General features: G+C 34.3%; 1 long non-coding RNA gene across 2 annotated transcripts in view; it reads left to right on the plus strand.

Annotated features, from left to right (window-relative positions):
- The window catches only part of LOC100609517 (uncharacterized), a 203,524-nt gene that overhangs the window by 14,268 nt on the left and 171,762 nt on the right, over nucleotides 1–17,494 (plus strand). The window lies entirely within an intron of this gene.

Below are 17,494 nucleotides of genomic sequence, written 5' to 3' on the forward strand. Positions count from 1 at the left end.
ATGGCAACTTTGTAAGTGAAACAAAAACTATGGTTGAGATTTTTGGAAAGTGGAAAAAAAAAACTTAGTGAGGCACCGGATCATTGTTTTACACAAAGTCAAACATTTGATATTGCACTCAAATAACAGTCCATCTGGAAGGGAAAAGAAAGGGAAGATCAATGGCAATGTGTTTGTCCTTTAAATAAAGGAGAAAGAGGGCCAATTTTAAAAGCATGCTGAAGTTTACAAATACTATCAAGACATCCATTTAAAGAGGTTAGCAGTAAAGTTTTCCTAATACAAGGATACTATTTGCACAGAAGAATATTTGCCCTTAAAGTTATAAGTTAACTTACTACACAAAATATTCAAATTTGAGGAAATGAGAGATTTATAGGAAGAAGCACAGTTGAAGTTTATATCGATCCACAGAACAACTTGGGCAACAAATACAGGTAACACTCAAATTTGGACAGGAAAATTTTCTACTTCAAGTATCTGTTGTAGAGGGCTTACCAGCTGAGCAGATGTGCAAAAAGGTGTTTAATTCAAAGAGAAAAGTTAAAAAAAAAGGCACCATGGAGATTCCAAGTTATAATATTCTTGCTTGTCAGAACAAAATCACTGGTACCAAGCACTGGAATTTACTGTATTGTTCTGAAATTTACCTTAGAAGCTCAAGTGTTGGTTTTAATGATTCAAGGTTAAATCTCTTATAACTCGTTTGCCCTATCTTGCTGGTTACCTTCCGTCATGAGCCAAAGAAAGTAACTGAAGATGAATGAAGCACCAGAGGAAATTGAAAGGGTCTCAAAAGTTCAAAGAAGAGCTGACGTAATTCTCCTCCTTTCCAATTGTCATAATGCCAAGTTCAGGTTAAGGGTGAAAAGAAGGGCAGAATAACACAAGAACTTGGTTTTAATTTACCTTGTCAGAAATACAAATAACTTATTAATAAGGTAATAGTGGGGCATAGGTGAGGAGAGAACCATGCCATTTAGGTGTTAGTAAGAAGAAATAAGAAAATACAGTATTTCCTAATAATTCATTATACAGGGGTAAAATTTTAATTAAGCAGAATTATTAGAAACTTTTACTGGATTTACATTTTTATTAACTGTGGCTTAGGTAATGTGTATGAATATTTTGCATATATTGGCATAGGTTTTTTTTGGTAGAATTTCAATGTTACTGTATGGGGATTTTCATTAGTAAAAGCTTTTAGCATTTCAATTTATAGTTGAAAACACAGGAATATTTAAAGGAATTGTTGACTTTTAAAAGTGATACTTTGATAAAATGGAATTCTATACTCTAGAAAAATTGTGTGAAATAAAGACAATGTGAACATATCTGACTGAGAGACTTAAACAAGTGAAGTGGAATCTAATGACTTTTGGCATAATGTTGAGAAAATTTGTGATATTACTTTCAAAAGCTCCACCTTATCTTATTTAATTCGCATTTTATTTTTAACTTTTAGGTTCATGGATACAAATCAGGTTTGTTACGTAGATAAACTTGTATTATGGGGGTTTGTTGCACATATTATTTGACCATCTAGGTATTAAGCCTAGTAACCATTAGTTATTTTTTCTGATCTTCTCCCTCCCCTCACTCTCCACCCTCTGAAAGGCCCCAGTGTGTGTTGTTCCCCTCTGTTTATTTGTTCTCCTCATTTAGCTCCCACTTGTAAATGAGAACATGTGGCATTTAATTTTCTGTTCCTGTGTTAGTTTGCTAAAGATAATGGCCTCCAGCTCCATCCATGTCCCTGAAAAGACATGACCTCATTCTTTTTCATGGCAGCATCCTATTCTGTGGTGCATATATACTACATTTTGTTTATTCAGACTATCATTGATGGGCATTTAGGTTGATTCCATGTATTTGCTATTATGAATAGTGCTTCAATGAACATACACATGCATGTGTTTTTATAATAGAATGATTTATATTCCTTTGGGTATACACTCAGCAATAGAATTGCTGGGTTGTATGGTATTTCTGTCTTTAGGTCTTTGAGGAATTGACACACTGACTTCCACAATGGCTGAACTAATTTACACTCCCACCAACAGTGTATATGTGTTCCTTTTTCTCCACAACCTTGCCAGTATTTGTTATTTTTTTACTTTTTATCAATAGCCATTATGACTAGTGTGAGATGGTATCTCATTGTGGTGTTGATTTGTGTTTCTCTAATGACCAGTGATATTGAGCTGTTTTTTCGTATGATTGTTGGCAGCATGTATGTCTTCTTTTGAGAAGTGCCTGTTCATGTGCTTTGCCCACTTTTTAATAGGGTTTTTATTTTTTTTTTGGTTTTTGTTTTTAAATTTATTTATTTATTATTATTATACTTTAAGTTTTAGGGTACACGTGCACAATGTGCAGGTTAGTTACATATGTATACATGTGCCATGCTGGTGCACTGCACCCACCAACTCGTCATCTAGCATTAGGTATATCTCCCAATGCTATCCCTCCCCTCTCCCCCCAACCCACAACAGTCCCCAGAGTGTGATGTTCCCCTTCCTGTGTCCATGTGTTCTCATTATTCAATTCCCACCTATGAGTGAGAATATGCGGTGTTTGGTTTTTTGTTCTTGCGATAGTTTACTGAGAATGATGATTTCCAATTTCATCCATGTCCCTACAAAGGACATGAACTCATCATTTTTTATGGCTGCATAGTATTCCATAGTGTATATGTGCCGCATTTTCTTAATCCAGTCTATCATTGTTGGACATTTGGGTTGCTTCCAAGTCTTTGCTATTGTGAATAATGCCACAATAAACATACGTGTGCATGTGTCTTTATAGCAGCATGATTTATAATCCTTTGGGTATATACCCAGTAATGGGATGGCTGGGTCAAATGGTTTTCTTGTAGATTTGTTTAAGTTCCTTACAGATGTTGGATATTAGACCTTTGTCAGATGCATAGATTGTAAAAAATGTTCACACATTCTGTAGGTTGTCTGCTTATTCTGTCGATAGTTTCTTTTGCTGTGCAGCTTTTTAGTTTAATTTGATTCCATTTGTCAATTTTTATTTTTGTTGCAAATTGCTTTTGGCATCTTGGTCATAAAACCTTTGCCTATACCCATGTCCTGAATGGTATTGCCTAGGTTGGTGTCTAGGGTGTTTTGTAATTTGGGGTTTTACATTTAAGTCTTTATTAAACACTCTCATTTCTTAATCTTCTCATTATCGTAAATAATAAACATTCTACCTGCATAAAGTCCAGACTTTGCTCAAATACACCCTTTAGTCTTCACAGTTCCTCAAGCCCCTTTCAGTCTTACTCCCCAACAAATCCCCTATCAAGTAGCTTTGTTTTATCCAACATACCAATATTTGGTGATTTCTTCAGGCCGGGCAACATCCCAGAGACTGAATAATTTGCCGGAGAAACTTGTGAAGCACAGAGGTAGATTCCCATGAAATAAAGGCTTGCTAATTGAAACTGGTGAATTATTACTTCGCCAACAAAATAAAACTGATAACTTACTGTGAGATGGATGGTAGGATTAAACTCTGTTTTAAAAAGTAAATTAGATGCAGACAAGTTTGGAAGTAAAGAATGTCATAGGAATGAATGGGTCCTATTTGAAGACTCGACGGACTCTTTTTCATTTCTCGTCTTCCTCCCCTACTCTGCAGGATTCTATTTATGTGCCCAGCCCTTCTGTGACATACTCTTTCCCCTTGGTTTCCATGAAGGAACACTCTTCAAGTTCTGCTTTGACAAACTGCATTAAAAAAAATTTTTTACCTTTTATTTCCTAACTCCTTAAACACATGCATTTCCCCAAGTCTTCTCCTTGCCCATAATCTCATTCAATATGAAGAATATAGCTAAAACTCTATCAACTCAATTTACTACAATCTTAAATTAAGTACCTAAGTTTCCCAGGCAACCCATCTCTTTTTATTTTCATCCTCTTATCTATCCAAATTCAACTTGAAAGCCTTATAATGTCTTATTCTGTTTGGCTCTCCAACATGATTTAGTGGAGTTTAGCATCAGAATTAGTCAAGTCTGCAAAAAGTTTCTTAAATATTTCTCCTTATCTTAAAAATCCAATGCTGCACATAGTCTTGTTTGGCCTATATTATTTAGTAATATTTTAGGGCATGTCACCCAGCATCAGTTTCTCTCAATAACCACCCAATCCTTTGCGTTTCATTTTACTTGTGGTTTTAAAACACTTTTCCTAAAGTTTGAGTCAGATACTGTCATTTCACTGCCCCTCAACTAATGCAGAACAGACTGTATAAAGAGATTGGTAAAGGCCAGTCTCTTTGGCCCAGCAAGTAAGACCCTCCATTGCTCTGCTAAGGTTCATGGCATGATATTTTATATCATAGTATTTGTGCGCATGTCTTTCATATCCCCAAACTGTACTAGTTTCCTGGAAGACATGTTCCATATTTAATTCATCCTTTTTTTTTCCGAGTAACATAATGCCTGCTTTGGGTTGTTTCCTAAGGTGCTTGTATATGTTTGTTGAATAAACAATTGTGTTTGAAAGTCTGAGCCAAAAGACCCCCCCACCCAATCTTCCCTTTCTTCTCCCCTTCTTCCTTTCAGTAAAAGAGTACATATCTTAAAGGAGTTCCTTTCTTTTTTAAAGGGTAAATTTAGTGATTGTCTTTAATTAAATATATTTCTTCTGGGGGGAGGTGAATGGTAGTTTTTTTGTGAGATAGAAAGGTCTTTCTAGCCTTCTAAATTAGAATTTGGAATTAATTTTCAAGTTAGGAAAAATGTGTATGTTGGTTAGGTGTAGTTAAAGTAAGGCAATTAACACAATATTTCAGAGGTGGGGAAAAAAAACATTGAGGACTATTTTGAGAACCAAACTACAATTACTGCAATCTCTATAGAGAAATGTTTCCCAAACTTCAAAAAATGATTAATGGTAAGCTTTTTAATTCAACATATACATAACTTGGATTGCTAATATGCAGCTGAAATAGATATAAGGAGATTTATTTTATTACAGTGGATATTTGGTTTATAAACAAAAATATTAAAAACCTTCCTTTGGAGAAAAAAGTTGCTTAAAATGCTAAAGATTTTATGAATTCAAAACCATTTCTGTCAAATTTTCCAATATGAGTTATATTAAGTCCAATATCCTTACCTCACTTTCAATTTTCTAAGGTTATTATATCTAGCTTAAATATAATATTTTGAATTTCTATGACTTAGCCCATATTTAGAAATAGCTCTCTGCCTACAAAAATAGACTAAAAAGGTAATTGTACCCTTTAAACTTTAAAACAACTTTATCCTGGCTTTTGTTTAAAATTGTGGAAAAAGTCAGAATTAGTTCTTTTTTGGTACAAAGCTCACATCTCTTACCCATTTGCTAGTTTTAATTTTGTTTTGTTTTGTTTTGTTTTCTTTGAGAATATCAGAAATACTTGGCATCAGTTTTGTGAATAACTTTCCAGATGTTGCACCACTGGTTATCGGTATAAATGTGCTTGCAGTATTTAATTGGTGCTGTTAATTCAACTCAGGATCCTGTTTATTTTCCTAATTGCTGCCAGACATTGAACGGGTGGTTAATATATTAGAAATCTCCTGTTTTCCTGAACCTTTGCCTTACCCACTGGCAATTTTGTTAGGGAGAAAAATGTGCTTTTCATTTACTTTTCCTACCTTGAAAGCACTTGCATAAGCTCTGGCAATATCATTTCTGAAGACAGTACTTGAAAAATGTTTTCCACTTGCATCTTTCTGCATGACAGTACCACCTCATTTCATTTATTGTAAATATGTGACAAACTATTATTATATGCATATTATATAATAGTATTATTCTCATGACAAAAAAGGCACTTTTAATAATTTAACATTGTCAGATACTGACTATGAGCTATGCTCAACAATAACAAAGATTTGGAAAATAAGGGTCCTGTAAGTGGCAGTACACGAAATATGTGAAGTGATCAATAAAAACACAGTAAGATAGGTACTGTAGTAGACATGGCCACAGGACGCTATAGAGCACAAAAGAGATGAGGCAGAGTGGCTATCAGAACCTTCCATCTTGTAAAATTTAACGAGATTTTTTGTTTCATGTTTCACCATATAAATAACTGAGAAATTATGTAAGAAGGGATCATTTTGATATCTCATTTTGAGCACACTACTTATTTCTGTTTACTTCAATGTTTTCTTTTTTTTTCTTTTCTTTTTCTTTCTTTTTTTTTCAAGACAGGGTCTTACTCTGTTGTCCAGGCTGGAGTGTGGTGGCTCCATCATGATCACATCATCATTGTGATCTCAAGCTCCTGGGCTTAAGTAATACTTATGTGTCAGCGTCCTATGTAAGTAGGATTATAAGCATGCATCACCATGTCCAGCTAATTCTATTTATTTTTTAATTTCTGTAGAGACCAGGTCTCGCTATGTTGCAACATAAAATATTTTCTAAAATAAAATGATTACTAAAATAAAGCGTTTTCTAATTTTGAAGTAGAACCTCCAAATTTTTTTTATTTTCTTTCTTCTCCCTTCCACTCTTTAGCCTCTGCCAGGTAAATATTTTCCCCAGATACTAAAAAATGATAGACCAAAAATGCTTTATTTCATATACTGCATTTAATATCTTTTATTTTGGTCCTTTTTCATTCAGGAAAATGGGTAAAACTGTAATTACATACTTGGCTGTACACTTTGTGCATGCCCAAGCTGTAAAAATGGGTTCAGTGCTTCCTCAAGACTTTAGAAAAACTTGCCTTTTATTAGAAAAATTTTAATAAATTATTAACCAACTTATCACATTTGCTTTTTTTTTTTTTTTTGAGACAGAATCTTGCTCTGTCACTGGACTGGAGTGCAGCAGCCTCCTGGGTTCAAGTGATTATCCTGCCTCAGCCTCCTGAGTAGCTGGGACTACAGGTGTGTGCCACCACGCCTGGCTAATTTTTGTATTTTTAGTAGAGACGGGGTTTCACCATGTTGGCCAGGATGGTCTCAATCTCTTGACCTCGTGATCCATCTGCCTCGGCCTTCCAAAGTGCTGGGATTACAGGTGTGAGCCACCGCACCCTGCCCACATTTGATTTCTTAATAATTTATTGTAATTATTTTCACTGGCTCTTTCTGACTTTCTGTGATCTAATATATTCTCCATTCTTTTATTGTAAGTAAAATGTTTTTGCCACCCCCTGATCTCACACCTAATTCTTCACCCAGTTCCCCTTCTTTCCAGGACAGTGATACTGTTGCACCCCTCCCACATTACCACTTACCATTTCTTATTGCAACCTGAAAGACAGTCTCCATTTACTATTGCTAGAAATCTCCCAAACCTATCTTTTCCCTGATCATTTAATTCTGTGATCTAAGTCCTGTCATCTTTCTGGAATTTTCACTTTTTATTTGTAAGAATGGGGTTGGAACTGTTTGACTCCTGGAGTTCATTCTGTGTCTAAATTAATCTTCAGGAAAAAAAGTTCAGCAAGATGGCAGAAAAGGACTTCTGGTACACATCTGCCCACAGAAACATCAATTTAAACAAGTATCCATGCAAGAAAATACCTTCACAAGAGCCAGGGAGACAAGGTGAGAGATTACAGCAACTGGGTGTAGAATAAAAATCAGAAAAGACACATTGAAGAGGGTATGAAGGACAGTTTTACATTATCCATGTCTCTCCTCTCCCAAACCCTGGCACAACATTGTGGAGAGACATACCTTCCTATTTAGAGAAAGAAGTGAACACTGGGCTACCTATATTTTAATACTGAACTATTCCAATAAAACCCAGCAGTAGGCAGGCCCTCAGAACCCCAGACTCCAGGCTGATATCAGTGAACTGAGCCTTCAGGTCAGCCCTGGCACCAGGCCCAGCCCGTCTCTAGGTCTGCCTAGCAGACATGATGAAAACTTGAAGAGTTTTTCTTGATGTTCTGGTACAGGACAAAGATGCCCACTCCTACCACTGCTATTTAACATGTACTGGAAGTCCTAGCTGGAGCTATTAGGCAAGAGGAAGACATTAAATGCATCCAAACTGGAAAGAAAGAAGTTAAGTAGTCCCTGTTGGCAAAAAACATGATTTTATATATAGAAAAGCCTAAAGACTCCATGAAAAAACAAACTAGTAGAACAAATAAATGAATTCAGCAAAGTTGCAGGACACAAAATAGACATACAAAAATCAGTAGCATTTCTATAAACTAATCATGAACTATCCAGAAAAGAAAACAATCCCATTTCCTATAGCTAAAATAAAATAAAATAAAATGCTTAGGAATAAATTTAATTAAGAAAGTGAAAGACTTATACAATGAAAACTATTAAACATTGATAAAATAAATTGAAGAAGACACAAATAAATGGAAATAAATTCATGCTCATGGATTTGAAGAATTAATATTAAAATGTCCACATTGGCCAAAACAATCTACAGATTCAACACAAGTCTAATCAAAATTCAAATGACCTTTTTCATTGAAATAGAAATAGCAATTCTAAAATTTGTAAGGAAGCAAAAAACACCCTTGAATAGCCAAAGCAATCTTTATGAACAATAGCAAAGCTTCACATTGTCTGACTTTAAAATATACTACAAAGCTATAGTAATAAAAACAATACGGTGCTGACATAAACACAGATACATAGACCAATAGAACAGATTAGAGAGCGCAAAAATAAATCCATGCATTTGCAGTGAATTGATTTTTGGCCAAGATGCCAAGACCACACAATAAGGGAAGGACAATCTCTTCAATAAATATTTTTGAAACAGTTTGATAGCCACATGCAGAAAAATGAAATTAGATCCTAATTTCACACCACACACAAAACTAAACTCAAGATGGATTAAAGACTTAAAACCACAAACTGTAAAACTACTAGAAGAAAAACTAAGGAAAAAACTTCATGATATTGATATAGACAATGATTTTTTGGATATGACCCCAAAAGTACAAGCAACAAAAGCAAAAGTAAACAAATGAGATTGCATCAAACTTAAAAGCTCTGTGCAACATATATCAAAATAAATTGAAATTCATATGTCAAAGAGGTATCTGCGCTCCCATGTTCACAGCAACATTATTCACAATAACCGAGATATAAATCAATCTAAAGGTCCATCAACAGATGCATAAGTAAAGAAAGTGTGGTATATATAAACAGTGGAATACTATTCACCCTTTAAAAAGGAGGAAATCCTGTCCTTTGTGTCAACATGGATACACCTGGAGGACATTATGTTAAGTGAAATAAGCCTGGCATAGAAAGGTATATACCATGTGATTTCACTTTCATGTGGAATCTAAAAAAGTTGAACTCATAGAAGTAGAGAGTAGAATAATGGTTACCAGGGCTGGGGAGTGGGGTGTTTGGAGTGATGTCGGTAAAATGATAGGAGCTTTTAGTAACACAAGAGGAGTAAGTTTAAGAGATCTATTGTACACATGGTGACTACAATTAATAACAATGTATTGTATCCTTGAAAATTGCGGAAAGAGTATGTTTGAAGTGTTCTCAACACAAAATATAATAAGTATGTGATCTAATGTATGTTAAGTAGCTCAATTTAGCCATTCCACAATATTTGAGGTTTGAAAAATGAGAAAATGTCTTAATAGAAATAGAGATGTTTAAAAGAAATAAAAAGTGGAGGAAAGCAAAAACCAGACTTAAACTTTCTATCACTAGGGAGGGAGCATCCTATGTGTGTGGAAATACACATATTTCAAAACATCATGTTGTACACAAATATAGTCTTTTATCAATTTAAATAATAAATTAAAGATTATTCTTTATGCTATGTTACCTTTCATTTCCTATTGTCCATAAAGTCATTCTATGGAGCTAATATAATTGATACTTACTTCTGTTAGAAATGCTGTCATTTTCAGTAATCTCAATAGCTGAATATAATATTGCCTAATTTAATGAGTGGTTTATTAATATACTAATAATTTATAATTAACATTCTTTTAAATAATTTTTTTGATTATTTCTTAGTAAATATCAATCCTTTCACATAAAATATTTCTACTTGATGAAAATAAATAATTTTATCTATTTTTCTTAGGTTATGCTCCCTCCTGTCTTATTTCTAAACTTTTGGTAGAATCCTACCCTTATTTCAGAAAATAATTTGTTATAGGCCTTCTGTTTTTATTCATTGTGCTAATTAGATTTTCAGAGCCCTGTATTTTTGTGTTATGATTTAATAAAAATATACAATCTTTCTCTTAAACACACACATATTATACAAGTCTTACAGAGGCATATTCAGGTTGTGCTTTTAGTTTTGCAACAGTAATAATCTTTAATATAAAATAAATCACTTCCTTTCCCCTGCATATGTCAGTGCTTACCACTTGTGTCATTTTCTTCACACCCTTTCACTGTAGAAACAGATGTTATGTGCCAACTGGAAGAAATAGTGCTAGCAGGCATATGTAGACCACCTGGCTACCTGGACAGAGTTTTGCATTCCCATGGCTGGATTTTTTTCCCTTTTGTGATTCACTTAGCCTTGCTTCATGTTCAGCCCTTTAATAATTCCCAACAGCCAAAATCAATTGACTTCATGCAGAGGAATTACGGAGAGAATGGGATGGATTATATCACAGGACAATGAGCCATGCTGATCCTTCCCATTGAACATTTAGCCTGAAGGATGTTAAATACCTTTTATGTCAGCAAAGTTCCTTCAGATTGAATATCTATTTATAGATTCAATTGCAAAATTTTCCAGAGGAATAGATATCTCTGATAATGTCTTGTGAAAGTTGTTTTTAATGTATATATGCCCAACCTCCTCAATAATAGAATCTATTTGTGTTTTGTATACACAATATGAGCCTCATCCGGAACTCCCTCCCTAGTGATAGAAAGTTTAAGTCTGGTTTTCTCTTTCCTCCACTCTTCTTTTAAACATCTCTATTTCTACTAAGACATCTCATTTTTCAAAGCTCAAATTCTTAGTGATATTTCAGTTATTTCTCCTATGTTCTCCATATCCAATTAGTCATCAAATTTTTAAAAATTGTTTTCATATTATTTCTTACATGTATTGTTGGTTTTTTTCCTGGCATAGACCTGTAGTTCTCTAATTAGTAGTCTTCTGTCCAGTTTTGTGCCTGTTCAGATATAGACTACACATTGATGCCATGATCTCAAAGTTCAGCTCTGATATTTTATTGTTTGAGATGGAGATGTACATTGTTTGAGATGTACGGTAATGCAGTTAAGAGGCTGCAGAGTGTTTGGATTATGACTCCATTATGTGTATCTTTAGGGGAGTTACTTAAATTCTCTGTACTTCTGCATTCCAAGTATAATACAGGAATAATAATAGTGTCTCTCATAGAGTTTTTTAGGGTTAAATAGGTTGACATATTTTGAGTTTTTAGAATAGTGCCTAGCACATACTAAGCCCTAGATAAGTCTTATCTAGTATTATTTAAATGCTATAAATAAAGTCTCATTGGCTCCAGTACATCTTCATGGTATAGCCAATATTCTTTGAGATTTGTGCAGACATTTTACTCCAACACATAGCATTGAGTGTCTGGATTAGAGGAGACGCTGACTAAAAATGAATTGAGTTTTAGGATAGCAAGTGGCCATTTAAACAATTGATAGAAAAATATAATGCCAAAAAATACTTCTTTGGACTCTAGGCAAAAATGTTTCTTGCTAGAATGTGGAAACTGCTCATTGTATTTATAGTGGTTTTTCACTATTGATTTTGGTAAAATAAGGCAGCATTGATCACAGTTTTATTGAATCATATTTAATATGTTTACATAACAGTGTATTTCAAGTGTGTATGTATTTGCCTCTCCTACTACATTGTGGAATCTTAAAGATCCTGGCCATATAGTGGTCCAGGCCATTTAATAATATATCCTGGCCATATAATGAAAGAATGTATGGTTAAAAATCATAACAACAAGAGTATGCTTAAGTAAATATGCAATTCAATGGTTATGAAAATGTTAACCAAATTTTCATTCTTTCTTTTAGTTAGAAGAAAATTTAAAGCATAATGCATAATGTACAGTATAGAGTACCCATATTGATAATGCCTCTATCAAACATTTGAGGAAGTAGTCATTTCTGTCTTACCTTGCTAATTAGCTTTTACTTACTCTTTTATAAAGCATCTTGATGTACACTTATTCTCAAGGTGCAATGGAATTGATAGTGAAGGGTACTGAACTGAGGCTTTTTTTTTTTTCTTAGTGGGGATTAAAGCAAGATTTGGGAGCAAGGATAGCATAATGACTGTAATTTAAGCTACTGCACTGGTCCTTATGAAGTGTCTGTACATTTAACACTCCATATGGTAATTACAACTTCCCTAGAATGAGTCAGGGTTGTTTATGCTTTCATAAATCAGGCAGCTGCAGCAGAGCAGACAGATTCCATATTAGCACTTCCTCCTAAGACCACGAATATGCTTAAAAGATTTTAGCGAATTTCTCTTGAATTGAAGTTGTTTGTTAAAAGTGATAGTTTTATGAGACTGCCACATGGAAAATGTCCTCCACTCTCAGATTTTCCATTTGTGATATAAATCTACCTTTAGTACCATTTTTAGAGGCATTAAAACTGATATAATAACCCCCAGCTGAGTTTGATAAAAGGAAAGCTTAATTTATAGGTAAGGTATGGTTATATGAAATGACAGCTAGGTAGGTTATGAGTAAGAGCTGAAAAAAATACACATTTATTAGTTGATAATTTATTTCCTGCACTCAATCTTCTGACTTTACCATGTGGAGAAAATTCTCGTTGTAACAAATGCTAGCTTTCCAAATATTTTCTTTAATATAATGTTTTCAAATTACGTACAAATACATGGAACATTATCTGTGTTTGAACTATATTTTATTAAAAATAATACATCTTGAGGTGAGTGTTTATAATAATTGAAGCAAAGAGTATATAAATATACATATATGTATTGTCATCGTGTGAGATTTAATCATGTCACCTTTGGGAATTATTTTACATCTCAAGACTTAGTAACATAAGCCATAAGAAGAGAGTTTCCAACTATATTATATTTTTTTAGGTAAAAAAACTTAAAAAGTTGGCAAGAGAGGTAACAGTGTATATCAGAAAACAAAGATCCCCACTGAAAGAAAAAAAAATATGGTTAAAAGTTAAAACACTTAGAGTATACTTAAATGAATAAGCCATTAAGTGATTTTGAAAATGTTAACCAAGTTATTTTCTTTCTTTTTTAACCTAGAAAAGAATCTGAAACATCAACCGTTTGATTTCCCTTCATTTTATATGTGAAAAACTGAAAAGCATAGAGGTTAGGTGAATTTTCTGAGGTCATTTATTGACAAATGGTAAAGCTAGACCTTGAAAGCAGCTCTCCTGACTTCAAGGTGATCGCTCTTTCCATTACTTCATTTCAAGATGCTGGGTCTGTATTATAGTAGATTTGAGATAGGATAAATGACTTCTCTGAGAAATTAGTGAAGTAGTGGTCAAAAAATAAATAAATAATGTGTGCAAAATGTCAAACTGAGTCATATACATTATTACTTTCTTTCCCAGAAAAATAATATTCTGTTTCTAACGTATATTAACTAGCTTTTAATTTGGACCATTCTTATAAGCTTTATTTTCAAGTACCATTAAAATTATCCAAATGTTTCTACCAAGTGCTGTAGTTAAGTATGATACATTCTGATTGAGTCAGGCACAACATGTGCCATTCTTAGGATGCATATCCTCCTCTGTATTGTCCTGGTCTTACTGAATGTTGATTAAAACTCTAAATGGAATGATTATTTCAGCATTGATATTCTAAATTGACTGTATAGTAAGAAGGTAAGTGAAATAAATGCCTTTGAGAGTACAGAGTTGGCCAGGTGCAGTGGCTCATGCCTGTAATCCCAGCACTTTGGGAGGCTGAGGCAGGTGGATCACCTGAGGTCAGGAGTTCGAGACGAGCCTGGCCAACATGGCAAAACCCTGTCTCTCCCCAAAATACAAAAATGAGCTGGGCATGGTGGTGTGTGCCTGTAATCCCAGCTACTAGCGGGGCTGAGGCAGGAGGATCACTTGAACTTGGGAGGCAGAGGTTGCAGTGAACTGAGATCATGCCACTGCACTCTAGCCTGGGCAACAGAACGAGACTCCATCTTAAAAAAAAAAAAAAAAGTACAAAATTTTGCAGGAAGAACTTTAAGGCAAGACAGAAACTTCTAGAATGCTTTCTAGTTATTGAAAGAACAGTTTGATCCTGTGTTGGTGTGGCTTGTCATCACTTCTTTTCTCTCTTTCTTTCCCCTCAGTCCTATCCACTTACTGTAGATTCTAAATGTTCATGTCAGGCCATCCATGGGGATACATGCATCCTTACCAGGGAGCATATAAAAACTCTCTGACTAAAGCAAGGGTTGTTTACCAACAAAGATTTTTTTTTTTGTTATTATCACTTTGAGTCTATTCTCGTGCTTGCTTTGCCTTTCCTTTTTCAACTTGTTCAAAGCTTTCTTTCCCAATGGACACTGAAACTACCTTCTTACCCTACCTTGTGGTATCTATTGACACCTATCTCTTCACAGCCTCCCTGGCTCTGAAGCTTTCCCTGACCTTCATGCTGTATGTATTTCTCTATGTCTAGCTTTGACTAGAATTTATTCTGGATAACTCTTCTTGTCTCCCTTGACTAAGCTTCTGTAATACTTGCCCTAAATTCACAACTGGCTGCATTCCATGATTCAACAAAGCATTATTGAGTATTTTTTTCTTAAGGGAGTTGAGAAAATAATTGTAATGACCTATATGACATAACAAATATTTATATGTTGTAATCATAATAACATGTTGCAATAGTTTTACAACTACCTAAGTATTTAGCAGCTTATTTTTAAAAATGACAGTCATTTATTAAGCACTTATGTGCCAAACACAGTACAATTATTTTATGTGTATTTCTTTTTTTTACATGTGTCATAATAATATTACTTATAGATATCATGATCTTGATATCTCAAATTAGAATAATGAAGCTTGGAAGGGTTAAATCATTTAGCTTAAGTTTACATCTATCAAGTAACAGAGCTAGGATTTAAATCCAGGTATGCTGAACTCAGCTACATTGGGCTATTGTAAAATATTGTGGTACCACTGATGGAAGTTTCAGTCATAGTACCAATTTACATCTAGATAGTCTGCCTAGTTTGAGAATAGTGATTATTAATGACCTCTGGTAGCTACAGCAGATCCCTGTATCTTTTTGCATCATTTCTAGGTGGCTGTTATGACACTCTGTTAACAATATTTATTAATGACTGGAAGTATTCATTATTCTGTGTTTCAAATATTTACATGGGTCCATGGATATTCAAATATGTAAAAACTGAGAGATATGATTTGGATTCGAGTCCCTGCCCAAATCTTGTGTCAAATTGTAATCCCCAGTGTTGGAGGTGGGGCCTCGTTGGGAGGTCATTAGATCAGGGGGTGGATTTCCCCTTTTGGTGATGTTCTCATGCTAATGAGTGAGTTCTCACAAGATCTGGTTGTTTAAAACTGTGGGACAGCTTCCCACTCTCTCTTTTCCTCCTGCTCCAGCCATGTAGGACATGACAGCTTCTCCTTTGTCTTCTGTCATGATTATAAGTTTCCTGAGGGCTCCCCAGCCATGCTTCCTGTACAGCCTGCAGAACTGTGAGGCAATTAAACCTCTTTCCTTTATACATTACTCATTCTCAAGTAGTTCTTCATAGCAATATGGGAACGGACCAATACACTGGATTCAGACTATTTTCTATATAGCATATACTATGAAAGGGTAGATTATTCTCATTTTCAATTGTTCTTTGATCAAGGATATTAGGTGGGGTTTATGAGCCCTCATGAGTTTCAGGTGTTATTTGCATCACCCCCCCATCCCCATATGTGTGTGTATGTATTCTGTGTAACTTTCCAATAGATATATTTATCTATAGATATGTTCATTTATCTATATGAATATGTGCTCATATTAGTATATTCTTTTTGTCGATGTATTTATCAGAATTTCAAAGTGGTCTGAGTTCTCAAATATGCTTAGATCCAATAGCCCAGTCTCCAAAAATCTACAATTAGGTAGGGAGAAATAGATTCCATCATAATGCTTTTTAGGAAAAATCAATAGTCAATTAATTTAGTAAAACATAGTATCATTTAGCCCCATTTGTCTTTTTTATGTGCAATAATAGAGTAAGAAATTGCAATAATTGACTTTTGAGATCTTTCTGTGGACATCCCTTGTTCAAAAATCCAGAAATCTTGCTTAGAGAGGAAATGAGATTGTGATACTGGAAGAAAGAAACCATTTTCTGTTTCCTATACTGCTATACCTCTGTTGTGTTCTGTCTGTAAATTTAACCAGGCCCTTGCAAGTATTTATATTATTCTTAGCCTCAGTTAAATCTTAGACTGAGCAACAGAAATTTCAGAATTTGATTTATCAGATATTGAAGAAAATGAAATTGCTCTACACACAATTTTGTTTCTTTTTGCTCCTTCTAGCACACAGTAGTGAAAGGGGAGAGTAGATTTACAGTAGGTACAGAGAAAAAAGAGAAAAGATGATCCAGTATTGCTGACAGGCCAAAGGACTTCTATGAATAGAGATTAGATTTTGTTTGCTTTCTTAACTACAATGCAATTACTTTGATAAGAAATATTAGTCTTGCTAGCGGTCTATCAATTTTGTTGATCTTTTCAAAAAACCAGCTCCTGGATTCATTAATTTTTTGAAGGGTTTTTTGTGTCTCTATTTCCTTCAGTTCTGCTCTGATTTTAGTTATTTCTTGCCTTCTGCTAGCTTTTGCATGTGTTTGCTCTTGCTTTTCTAGTTCTTTTAATTGTGATATTAGGGTGTCAATTTATTGGGCTGTTTCCTTGTGTCCAGTTATTGTGATAATTCAATATATGTTACTAACTCCCTAAAACAGCTATTTGAGATGGTGCTATCATTTTACAAGTAGTGTAAGCAAGATTACACAAGCAGTAAGTGGCACAACCAAAGTCTGATAGGTATTCTTAACCAATTCTCTTCTTCATATTCTTCTGCACATCTCTTGACCTGACCTGCTTACAGTGTCTGCTCTATACATAAACAACTAATAGTTGTGTGTGTTTTGCAGGTTTTTTAAAATGCTTGCCAGCTTATTTTGGTTAAAATTAAGAAAAAGCTTGAGTTTGCTATTTACCTGGATTCCAGTAAAGATATAAATAATTGCTTTGTGAAGTAAAGAAGTGAAAATCATCCTAAGCAGGCAAAATTTGGAGTAAAAAATGCAGAACTAGAGGTGACCGTGATAGTCCAGAGAGGTTTCAGTATCATGGTCAGTTCATCAGTCTCACCTTCAAGTTTTCTCCACAATGATGCTATTCAATTAGACGAAATATATGAACTTGTTACTTATTGTAATTTCTCAGGAATATTGCTGTCATATATCTATGATTGACTATAAGGAAGATGTAAGAAAA

Source organism: Pan troglodytes, chromosome 14, assembly GCF_028858775.2.
Source record: "Pan troglodytes isolate AG18354 chromosome 14, NHGRI_mPanTro3-v2.0_pri, whole genome shotgun sequence".
NCBI classification, from domain to species: Eukaryota; Metazoa; Chordata; class Mammalia; order Primates; family Hominidae; genus Pan; species Pan troglodytes.